This window comes from Tamandua tetradactyla, chromosome 13, assembly GCF_023851605.1.
Source record: "Tamandua tetradactyla isolate mTamTet1 chromosome 13, mTamTet1.pri, whole genome shotgun sequence".
Taxonomy (NCBI): domain Eukaryota; kingdom Metazoa; phylum Chordata; class Mammalia; order Pilosa; family Myrmecophagidae; genus Tamandua; species Tamandua tetradactyla.
This window is the reverse complement of record NC_135339.1, coordinates 72,245,673-72,257,653: the sequence shown is the minus strand read 5'-3', so window position 1 is coordinate 72,257,653 and position 11,981 is coordinate 72,245,673. Positions and strand designations below refer to the sequence as shown.

Below are 11,981 nucleotides of genomic sequence, written 5' to 3'. Positions count from 1 at the left end.
TGGCAGATGGATTAATAAATAAAATCCAGCTATATTCTGCATACAACAGACTCATTTTAGACACATGGATACAAATAGACTGAAAGTGAAAGGATGGAAAAAGATGTTCCATGCAAGCTATAACCAAAAGAAAAGCAGAAGTAGCTATGCTAATATCAGATAAAATAGACTTTAAATGTAAAGACATCATAAGAGACAAAGATGGACACTATACATTAGTAAAAGGGACAATTTACCAAGTAGAAATAACAATCATAAATGTCTGTGCTCCCAATCAAGGGACTCCAAACTACATGAAACAGACATTGGCAAAGTTGAAGCGAGCAATGGACATTTCAACAATAATGGTAGGATACCTCAATACACCACTTTCTTCTATAGATAGAACAACCAGAGGCTCAACAAGGAAATAGAAAACTTAATTTGATAAATGAATTAGAACAAAAAGGCACATATAGGTCGTTACACCCCCAAATACCAGGATATATATTCTGCTCTAGTGCTTATGGAACATTCTCCACGGTAGATCATATGCTAGGGCACAAAACAGGTCTTGACATTTAAAAACACTGAAATCATTCAAAGTACTTTCTCTGATTGCAATGGAATGAAGCTGGGAACCAATAACCACCAAAGAACGAGAACTTTCACAAATATATGGAGATTAAATAACTCTAACAATGAGCGGGCCAAAGAAGAAATTGCTAGAGACATCAGTAGTTATCTAGAGATGAATGAAAAGAAAAATACAACATATCAGAATTTACGGATTTGGTAAAGGCTGTGCTGAGAGGAAAATTCATTGCCCTAAATGCCTATATTAGAAAAGAAGAAAGAGTAAAAGTCGAGGATTTAACTACTCACCTGGAGGAACTTGAGAAAGAACAGCAAATTAACCCTAAAGCAAATAGAAGAGAAATAACAAAGATTAAAGCAGAATTAAATGAATGGGAGGACAAAAGAACAATAAAAAGAATCAATAGAACCAAAAGTTGGTTCTTTGAGAAAATCAATAAAATTGATGGGCCACTAGCAAGGCTGACAAAGTAAAAAAGAGAGAGGATGCAAATGAATAAAATCAGAAATGAGAGGGGGGTCATTGGCACAAACCCTGAAGAAATAAATGCAATAGGTGAACCTGGATTGAATCCTGGACCTGGAAAGAATAAATAAATAACATTATTATATCAATATTAAACTTCCTGATTTTTATGGCTGCATTATAATTAATATAAGAGAATGCCCTTGTTGGTAGAAAACACACTCAAGTATTTAAGGATAAAGGTGCAGGATGTCTCTAACTTGGCTTTTTCTCAAATGGTTAAAAAAAAAACAAGGGTGGACAGAAGATTAAAAAGTATCTGCAAAGTTCCCTTGAGGGATTGAGGGAAAAGGTGGAAATATATAACTTCCCCACCTGGTAAAGACCTGATATTCTTGCAAGCACTGGGGACTGCCAATTTAATGGGCCAGGCCCTCGATCTTGGGGCTTGCCCTTTTGAGACTGATCCCTGCAAAGGAGAAGCTAAACCTACTTATGGTTATGCTCAAGAGTCACACCCAGAGAACCTCTTTTGTTGCTCAGATGGACTGCTCTCTCTAAGCCAACTCTGCAGGTGAACTCACTGCCCTCCCTGCTACATGGGACATGATACCAGGGGTGTAAATGTCCCTGGTAACGTGCGACATGACTCCTGGGGATGAGCCTGGTTCTGGCATTTGGGGATTGAGAAAGACTTCTTGACCAAAAGGGGGAAGAAAAATGAAACAAAATAAAGTTTTAGTGGCTGAGAGATTTCAAATAGAGTCAAGAGGTCATTCTTATGCAGTACATAAACAACCATTTTCAGTTTTTGGTGTATTGGAGTAGCTAGAGTGAAATATCTGAAACTATGGAATTGTACTTCAATAGCCTTGATTCTTGAAGATGACTGAATAACTATAGAGCTTTTAAGGTATGACCATGTGATTGTGAAAACCTTGTAACTGACATTTTATCCAGTGTATGGACAGATGAGTAAGAAAAAAAAAGACAAAAAATAAATAAATAATAGGGGGAGGGGGATATGGTGTGTTTTGGGTGTTCTTTTATAATTTTAATTTTTATTTTTATTTATTTTTTTTTGAGTAATGAAAAGTTCAAAATCTATTCTTTTGATGGATATACAACTATATGATGATACATTGAACCACTGACTGTACAATTTGGATGACTATATAGTATGTGAATATATAACTCAATAAAATTGAATTTTCAAAAAGTAAATATATATACAAATATATATAGTGAGAAATACATATATGAATATGTTTGTTTATATATGCACATATACACAGAATGATGAAGCAGATGTCAAAAATGTAAAAGAAAAATCATGAATCTCAGTATGGGTTCTTTGTATTATTCTTGTAACTTTCCTGCAAGTTTGAAATTAGATCAAAATAAAACAAAGTAAAAAGAGGGAAGTCTCTTTAAGAGAAAAGATCTTGCACTAAAGCAAGATCTTGCAGTTGTCCAAAAGAGTTAGCCCATCTAAGAGGTGAACTTTCTTAAGGTCCAGCCATAGAACCTCAGGGAAGGGTCCTTTCTGACCTCCATATAGGCTCTTTGAATCTCAGACCTTTCTTTAACTAGTTTTTTGTTTTTTAATTTTCAAAAAGTAATGTATGCATACAGTGAAAAGAGAGAGAGAGAGAGAGAAAATAGGGTAATCAATGAAAATACTTTGCTTCAATTCTAACCTTCTTGCACATCTGTCCAGAAATAGTATGTATGCACATTTCTTTTTAAACATAAAAAGAAGTATTCACACTGCCCTGTTTTTCACTCAAGATTATACTTTAATGATTTTTCCATATAGGACATAGGTTTAATCTATTTATACACTGTAGGTTTTAACAAAATAAGTTTCAAATAAATCAACCTCCTCTCCAATAGCTTTCTGTGCTTGTAAGGCTTTTTTTTTTTTTTTTTTTTTGGCTTAACAATGGAAATATTTTAGCTCATGCTTTTTTGTTTGTTTTCATCTCTTTGTATTAGAATATGGTTTTGAGCCAAGGAAAATATCCACATCAAGGCATAATTGAGATAATGCTTTCTCCCCAAGGCTGTGGCATTCTGGGAGTGGCATCTGGTGATGCTGGGTCCTTAGTCTGTCACATGGTAAGGCACTTGGCAGTGTCTCCTGGTCTCTTCCTTCTCTTCTGGGTTTCGTTGATTTTCAGATTCCTACTTCAGATGGCTTGCTTTCTCTGTGTCTGAATTTTATTCTCTTATAAAGAATGCCAATAATAGGATTAAAACCCATGTTGATGCTCCGATAAATCCCAGAGTGATTTGAACAGTGAATAAAAGAGTATTTGCAAAGTCCCCTTCGGGGAATGATGAGAAAGGGGAAAATTCAACTTCCTCAAGTTGAATTCTTGATATTCTCACAAGCAGTGTGGACAAGCAAAGCTATAGGCTGAGCCCCCAATCTTGGGGTTTGTTTATATGAAACTTAACCCCACAAAGGATATGTCAAACCTACTTAAAATTAGGCCTAAGAGTCACCTCCAAGAGAACCTCTTTTGTTGCTCATATGTGACCTCTCTCCAGCCAACACAATAAGCAAACTCACCACCCTCCCCCTGTCTATGTGGGACATGACTCCCAGGGGTGTGGACCTTCCTAGAAATGTGGGACAGAAATCCTGGAATGAGCTGAGACTCAGCATCAAGGGATTGAGAAAACCCCTAGAATGAGCTGAGACTCAGCATCAGGGGATTGAGAAAACCTTCTCGACCAAAAGAGGGAAGAATGAAATGAGACAAAATAAAGTGTCAATGACTGAGAGATTCCAAACAGAGTCAAGAGGTTATCCTGGAGGTTATTCTTACGCATTAAATAGATTTCACCTTGTTAGTCAAGATGTAGTGGAGAGACTGGAGGGAACTACCTGAAAATGCGGAGCTGTGTTCCAGTAGCCATGTTTCTTGAAGATGATTGTATAATGATATAGCTTTCACAATGTGACTGTGTGATTGTGAAAACCTTGTGTCTGATGCTCCCTTTATCTACCTTATCAACGGATGAGTAAAGCATATGGAATAAAGATGAATAATAGGGGAAACAAATGCTAAAATAAATTTAGATTGAAATGCTGGTGATTGGTGAGGGGGAGGGGTAAGGAGTATGGTATATATGAATTTTTTTCTGTTTTCTTTTTATTTCTTTTTCTGAATAGATGCAAATGTTCTAAGAAATTATCATGATGATGAATATGCAACTATGTGATGATATTGTAAATTATTGATTATATATGTAGAATGGAATGATCAAAAGTTACAAATGTTTGCGTTTGGTGTTTTTTGGTATTTTTTTTTAAATTAAAAAAAAAGACATCTTGATCGAGGTGGGACACACCTTAACTGAAGGAATCTCATCAGAGGTCATACTTATGATGGATATATGAGCACAAGAATGGATCAGATTAAGAAAATGATTTTTCAGAGTACACACAGTTTCAAACCACCACACTCTCCCTATGGACCCAAGAAGACATGTTCTTCTATAGGCAAAATATATTCATTCCATCACAATATCCCAAAAGGCTGAAGTCATTTCAGAAGCATAGCTTAGTACAAAGCCCAATCAAAATCAGTTATGGGTGTGCTCTATCCTGGAACACAATTCCCCTCTGTCTGTGAACCTGTGGAATCCAGAGAACAAATTTTCTGTTTCCAATGTACAATGGAGAGGCAGACATAGAATAAACATTTCCATTCCCACAGAGAGAAACTGAAAGGAAAACACAACTCATGGCTCCCAAACCCTGCAAGGTATACTCCATTACATTTCAAGGTCTGAGAATCACATATAGAATGGTATTTTGTCCTCCAAGTCTCATGAAGTGGTAACCTCACATCTTCCAAGTGTTTGTGCTGCAGCCATGCTTTCTGCATCATTGGAGTGAAGACTCCACCCTCTCAGAACACTGGGATGAAGCCAGACTCTCTGAACCCCCTGGGGAATAGGCTCAACCCTCTCAGAACAGTGGGGTGGCAGCCAGAGACTCTGCAACCCCATGGGTACAAATTCCAAACTCTGAAAACAGTTGGGTAGCAGGGCTGTTCTTTAACAATGGGGCAGATGGTCAAACTACTCCAAGCCCCAGAGCAGACGCGCTCTTTCCACACACAAATGTTGGCCCGCCTTCTTGTTTGAGAAGAAGTCTTCAGTCCAGACCTCAGCTTCCATGGCTCTGCCCTTGAAGTGATTTTTCCTACGATCAGTCCCTTCTCAGTCCCTTTTAATCCAGATTGGCAATGGTTCCATTCATGCAGATCTTGCAAAAAATTTGTCAGTTGTGCATGTGGTACACCAAAGTCCAAACCATCAGTTGGAAGGATGTTCCACAAATCCTTCCTGGATAATTCTACCTCCAATCTTTTTTTTTTTTTTTTTAAGATGCACAAGTTTTTATTGGCCACCCATCCCCAAAGCACACCCTGTGTCTGATGCCTCAGTGCCTCAAAATTTTGGTGTTCTTTGTCTCAGATACCACTTTGCCATCCACGATTCTGTGGGAGTGGGTTTGTGAATGTTTTGCATGGAGTTGCTGCTGTCCAGGGCATCACTGAGGCTGAAGTTCTCCCTGTCTTCTAACAGGCAGTGTTAGGTGGCAATCTCAGCCTCCAGCTTGACCTTGATGTTGAGCAGGGCCTCATACCCTTGGACCTGGCACTGCCCCTCTGCCCAGGTCTGTGCCAGTTTTGACTCTAGGTGCAGCAGGATCCCGTTGAGCTGCTCCATCTTCAGGGCATAGAGGGCTTTCACCTCCCTTAGGCTGTTCTCCAAGCTGGTCTTCAGATTTCTCATAGAGTCCAAGTCAATTTCCAAGGGCTGAACAGTACATCTGAGATCTGTGTCATCTCAGTAGCTCCTATCTCAGCAGACTGAGAGGTGATCACTGTGGTGATCTCTTCAATCTGTTGAGACCAGTACTTATCCAGCGCCTCTTGGTTCTTCTGAGCCAACTCGTCATACTGGGCCTGGATGTCTGTCATGATGTTACTGAGGTCCTGAGACTTGAGGGCATCCACCTCCATGGTCAGTGTAGAGCTGGCAAACTGGGCTTGCGAGGCCCTTTACTTCCACTTCATGGTTCTTCTTCATGAAAAGCAGCTCCTCCTCGAGAGCCTTGATCTCCATCTCCAGTTGCAGTTGAGGGATGTTGGTGCCATCATTGACCTTGCAGAGCCCATGGATGTTGCTCTCCACAGACTGGCACATGGCCAGCTCAGTCTCATATTTACACTGAAGTCATCAGTAGTCAGTTGGGCATTGTCAATATGCAGAAGGATGCAGGCATGGGCCACGGAATTTTTAAAGATTTGAGCCCTCACTTCCTTGATGGTCTTCAGGTACTGACTCCAGTCCCTGACCTGGGGTCCCTTCTTCTCCAGGTATTCCCCAATTTTTCCCTCCAGTCTCTGATTCTCAATCTCAAGGCTCCTTTCTCTGTCCCAGAAGGAGGCCAGGTGGTCGTTCAGGGCCTGCATGTCTCCTTCTCACCCTGGATGCCCTCCATCCTCTCCAGTCCCCTGGCCATCCCAATGGCCAGGGCCCCGGACCCCCAGCTGCCTGGGAGCTAGAGAAGCGGGACACGGCGATCTGGGAGCCCAAGTTATTGGTGCCCACATAGACACTGGCTGCACTGCTGGCTGGCCAGACCTAGTGGCTGGGCAACTGGATGGAATTCAGGGATCAGTAGTTGGTGGAAAAGGTGGTGGAGTGGGTGGTGAAGTTCATGCTGCCTAGAGGAAGGCAAGAGGCTGGGACTCGTTTGACTTGAATAGAAATTTATGACTGGTTCCATGTTTAATTAAACATTCACATGGAGCACTTTCTCTTGGGATTCATTTTCCAGAAGCTCAGAAACAAGAATCAGTTTCTTGTTTCTCAATGCCCAGTATTTCAGTTCTTAACTTATATCAGTCCTCTAGCACTTTACTATAAGCTGCAAGGAGAAACTAGTCTGCATTTTCCACACTTCTCTTGGAAATAAATTGCCTCAGTTACATATCAAAGCTCATCACTAAAGTTTTCTCTTCCATCCAACATCAAAACTTAATTTTGTGATGTTCTCTACCATTTGTAAAACAAAGATCACCTTTCCTTCTGTTTCCAATGATACATCATCATTTTTTCTAATGCCTCACTGGAAGTACCTTTAACATCCATATTTCTACCAATGGTCTCTTTTTTATATAACTTTTTAATATTATAATATAACATATATACAAAGCAAAGAAAGAAAACAGCAATAATTTTCAGAGTATTCTTCAACAAGTAGTTACAGGACAGATCCCAGAGTATGTCATGGGCTACCATACCATCCACTCAGATTTTTTCTTCTAGCTGCTCCAAAATATAGGAGACTAGAAGGAATATATGTGTATTTTTATCATCACAATCAATTTTTTCTTTTTTGTGAAAAACATATATATATATAAACAATAAATTTCAAAGCACAGCACCACAATTAGTTGTAGAACAGATTTCAGAGTTTGGTATGGGTATTTCCATACCAGAGTTTGGTATTCCACAATTTTAGGTTTTTACTTCAAGCTGCTCTAAGATACGGGAGACTAAAAGATATTAATTTAATGATTCTGCCATCATATTTGTATGTTAAACCCTACCTTTTCTGTTTAACTCCACCATCACCTTTAATTTTTCTATCCCACTTTTTAACGGTATTTGGTCTATGGCCATTCTAACTTTTTCACGTTGAAAGGGGCTGTCAATAACATAGGATAGGAAGATGAAACTAGCTGATGTTATGGCGACGTTGGGCCCTCTAGGTTCCAAGACTTATCTGGACCAGGGACCCATCTGGAGGTTGTAGGTTTCTGGAAAGCTACCCTAGTGCATGGAACATTTGTAGGATCTTATTTATTGCCCTAGGTGTTCTTTAGGATTGGCTGGAATGGTTTTGGTTGGGGTCTGGCAAGTTATATAGATAGCAATGTCTAACTAAAGCTTGCATAAGAGTGACCTCCAGAGTAGCCTCTCAACTCTATTTGAACTCTCTCAGCCACTGATACTTCATTAGTTACATTTCCCCCCCCCCCCCCCCCCCCATTTTGGTCAGGATGGAATTGCTGATCCCAAGGAGCCAGGACCGGACTCATCCCTGGGAGTCATCTCCCATGCCGCCAGGGAGGCATGCACCCCTGGATGTCATGTCCCACACAGGAGGGAGGACAATGATTTCACTTGCAGAGTTAGGCTTAGAGAGAGTGAGGCCATATCTGAGCAACAAGAGGTCTGCCAGAAGTAACTCTTAGGCATACTATAGGTAGGCTAAGCTTCTCTGCTACCCACATAAGCTTCACAAGAGTAACCCTCAAGATTAAGGGCTTGACCTATTGATTTGGGTGTCCCTAATGTTTGACACAGTATCAGGGGATTCCCGATGGTAAAGTTTAATAGTTTCGTATTTTTTCTCCCATCCCTCAAGGGACTTTGCCAGTACTTTTTGATTATCTGTTTAATAAACTCTGTGATGTCTCCAAGTACTATATTAAGATATACAGGATTAAATGCTCTCATTCTTATTTTGGGCTCCCTGTGTTTCAGTTGTTCAAATGAGCTATCCAGACAGATTGAATTAGATTACATGCTACAGAAAACTTAGGTTCCAGACAAAATAAACCTCTCTTCCTTTGGTCTCAAAGAGTAGGTGCAGTTCTAAAATATAGACAATGTCTTCTTTACCTGTGTTCTGAATTACCTAAATCCCAATCTAATCGGCTTCATTCTTCTCTCTAAATACCAGGTTATAGATATATAAAACAGCCTCTTAAAATCCAGAAATAATAATTACCACTGTAGACTAAATGTGTCGGCTATAAGAGCTTACAGTCTAGGCCCCTGTTTTCTCATAAGCATTTCTCTCTAAAGGAGACCATACAATAATTGCTCTTTCGTTTTGTTTATTTTGCCTCACCCAATGTCCCACAGGTTCATTCACATCGTTACTTGCCTCACAACTTCGTTCCTTTTAGTAGCAGCACAATATTCAATCATTTGTATACACCATCACCTGCATTCATTAAGCATCACATATAATACCCAAAAGTCCACATTCCATAAACATTCTTAATTTTAGATAATTTCTTTGTTCTCAAGAGAAAGATAATCAACAAACACACCCTCACCAAATAGGAAATCTAAATCTTCCCTTAACTTTTGTCCCTCCCCCCATTATTTACCCCTGCTGTTGCTGTGGTACTGCTGATGTTTTCCTGTTAAACAGCCTGTAGCATGCGATAGCAGTTTTCCCCAATACCCTGGACTTAAATATCCTTTGTACACAAATCATATTTTTGAAGTAGTTCTTGCAAGAACTTATTTATATTTCTAGTGTTCATCAATGGGACACATAAGTCTATATAGCCCCTTTCAATCTTGTTCACCTTCAATATAGTAATATTACTTGTAGACCCCTAGAGAACCGCCTTCACTTCTATGTATTCTCTTACATTTGAGTTCAACCTCATTAGCTAACTGTTCACCCACCTCTAACTTCTATGTATCTCTAAGTCCCCTCTATTCTGTATTATATGTCTCTGATTTTACCTTTACCATGGTCATAAAAGTGGAGTTATACAGCATCTATCCTTTTGTGGTTGACTTCTTTCACTCAGCATTATGTCATCAAGGCTCATCCATCTTGTCATGTGCTTCAGGCCATCATATCATCTTACTGTTGCATAATATTTCATCGTATATATAGACCACATTTTGTTAATCCACTCTTCTGTTGCTGGGCATTTGGATTGTTTCCATCATTTGGCGATTGTGGCTAATGCTGCTATGAACATCAGTGTGCAAATGTCTGTTTGTGCTACTGATTTCAGCTCTTCTGTGCATATACCAAGCAGTGCTATTGCTGGGTCATAGGGCAACTCAATATTTAATTTCCTAAGGAACCAAAGAACTGTCTTCCATAGTGGCTGTACCTTTATTTCCACCAGCACTGCATAAATGTACCAAGTTCTCCATATTCTCTCCAATGTTTATAGGTTCCTGTTTGTTTAATAGCAGCCATTCCTATAGACATGTGAGGTGGTACCTCATTGTAGTCTTGATCTGCATTTCCCCTATAGCCAGTGAAAATGAGCATCTCTTCATGTGTTTTTGAGCCATTTGCATTTGCTCTTCAGAAAAATGCCTATTCATATCCTCAGCCCATTTTATAATTGGGTTGTTTGTTCTTTTGTTGTTGAGTTGTATGATTTCTTTATATATACAGGATATCAAAGCTTTGTCCGATGTGTGATTTCCAAATATTTTCTCCTACCAATGGTTTCTTAAAAACAATCTAGGCCTTTTCAATAAAGCTCCTTACAATTCTTTCAGCCTCAACCAACTGCCCATTTCAACACCATTTCCACATTTTTTGGTATATGCAACAGAAGCACCCTACTCACCTAGTTCCAAAATTTGTTTTAGTTTCCTAGGCTGCTTAAACAAATAACATTAAATGGGTTAGCTGAAACAATGGAAAGTATTAGCTTATGGTTTTGAGACTGGGAAAAGGTCCAATTCAGGCATCATCAAGGCAATACTTTTTCCCCAAGATTGTGGCCTTCTGGGACTTGCAGCTGGCAACACTTGGTCCTTAGCAAGGCACAGCACTTGGTTGGCAAGGCACATCATGGTGTCTCCTGGTCTCTCTCTCTCTCTCTCTCTCTCTCTCTCTCTCTCTCTCTCTCTCCCCCTCCTTCCCCCCTTCCCCCCTCCCCCCTCCTTCCCCCCTCCCCCCTCCCTCCCCCCTCCCCCCTCCTTCCCCCCCTCCCCCCTCCCTCCCTCTGAATTTTATTTATGTTATGAAGGACTCCAGTAAAAGGATGAAAACCCATCCTGATTGAGATGAGACACATCCTAACTGAGGTAATCGCAAAAGCTCCTACCTACAACGGGTTCACATGAGCAAGATGGGTTAGATTTAAGAATATGATTTTTCCGCAGTACATAAAGCTTCAAAATAGTATAGTGACCAAAGAATAAGGTATACATCAAAGGTCAGCCACTGAGAGCAGACGACTGATATTCTCCAGTATCACATCTCTGAACAGCTTTCTCTGGAATGTGTCCAACAAGGCCCAGTCTTCCAGGTAAAGTCTGTATCATTCAAGGTCACTAACTCTAGTGGCTGCATTATCAAAAGCTCAGTAGATAACCATGTTCCTCTGGGTTTTCAACCACAACCAGATAAGCACCATCTGTTCTGAGTTCACATTGACAATGGTTGTATTAGATGTGCTTGGAAAGTTAAATTTATTTAATCCTTAAATTGGCCTTATTAAGTAAGGGTGATTTACAATCTACTGTATCCAACTTTTCTAAAGGTGTCTCTATAAAATGACAGGCATCGAAACCTCACCCTCCACATGCCTTGGGCCGTCACTTCAATCATCTTGTACCACTACTAGTGCAATGTGGATATAGCCAATGGGTCCAAGAGCTGTGGGCGTCTCCACCCGCTTCTAAGACTTTTCTTACTGTACAAAGTAGTGGTTCTCAACATGAACTGACATCAACATTATGTAGAAAACTTGTTAAACAGATTGTTGAGCCCTACCCACCCACCCCACACTTTCGGATTCAGGAGGTCTGAGACAGAGTCAGAGAATGTGAATTTCTAATAAATTCCCAGGTCATGCTGATGTTGCTGGTACTGGCACTACACTTTGAGAACCAAACGCTAATATTAAAGGCTACACTGAACCTCTTTCCTCCCACTTCCAGGCACCATTCGCCTAATAAGACACACACCACTACTTTTCTGAAAAGTTCAGGAAAAGCCGAGTAGCACCGCAGCAACGGAACAAACAAACAGCTCCGCATTCCGGGACGGAACTGAGGTAAGATGAACCTAAATTCCGGGTCTGGCGCAGCACAGCTACGCCATTTCCTTCTTTCTAAA

General features: G+C 40.1%; 1 pseudogene; it reads right to left on the bottom strand.

Annotated features, from left to right (window-relative positions):
- Positions 1-5,504: 5,504 nt before the first annotated feature.
- On the bottom strand, positions 5,505-6,793 carry LOC143653231 (keratin, type I cytoskeletal 18 pseudogene; annotated as a pseudogene).
- Positions 6,794-11,981: the final 5,188 nt, after the last annotated feature.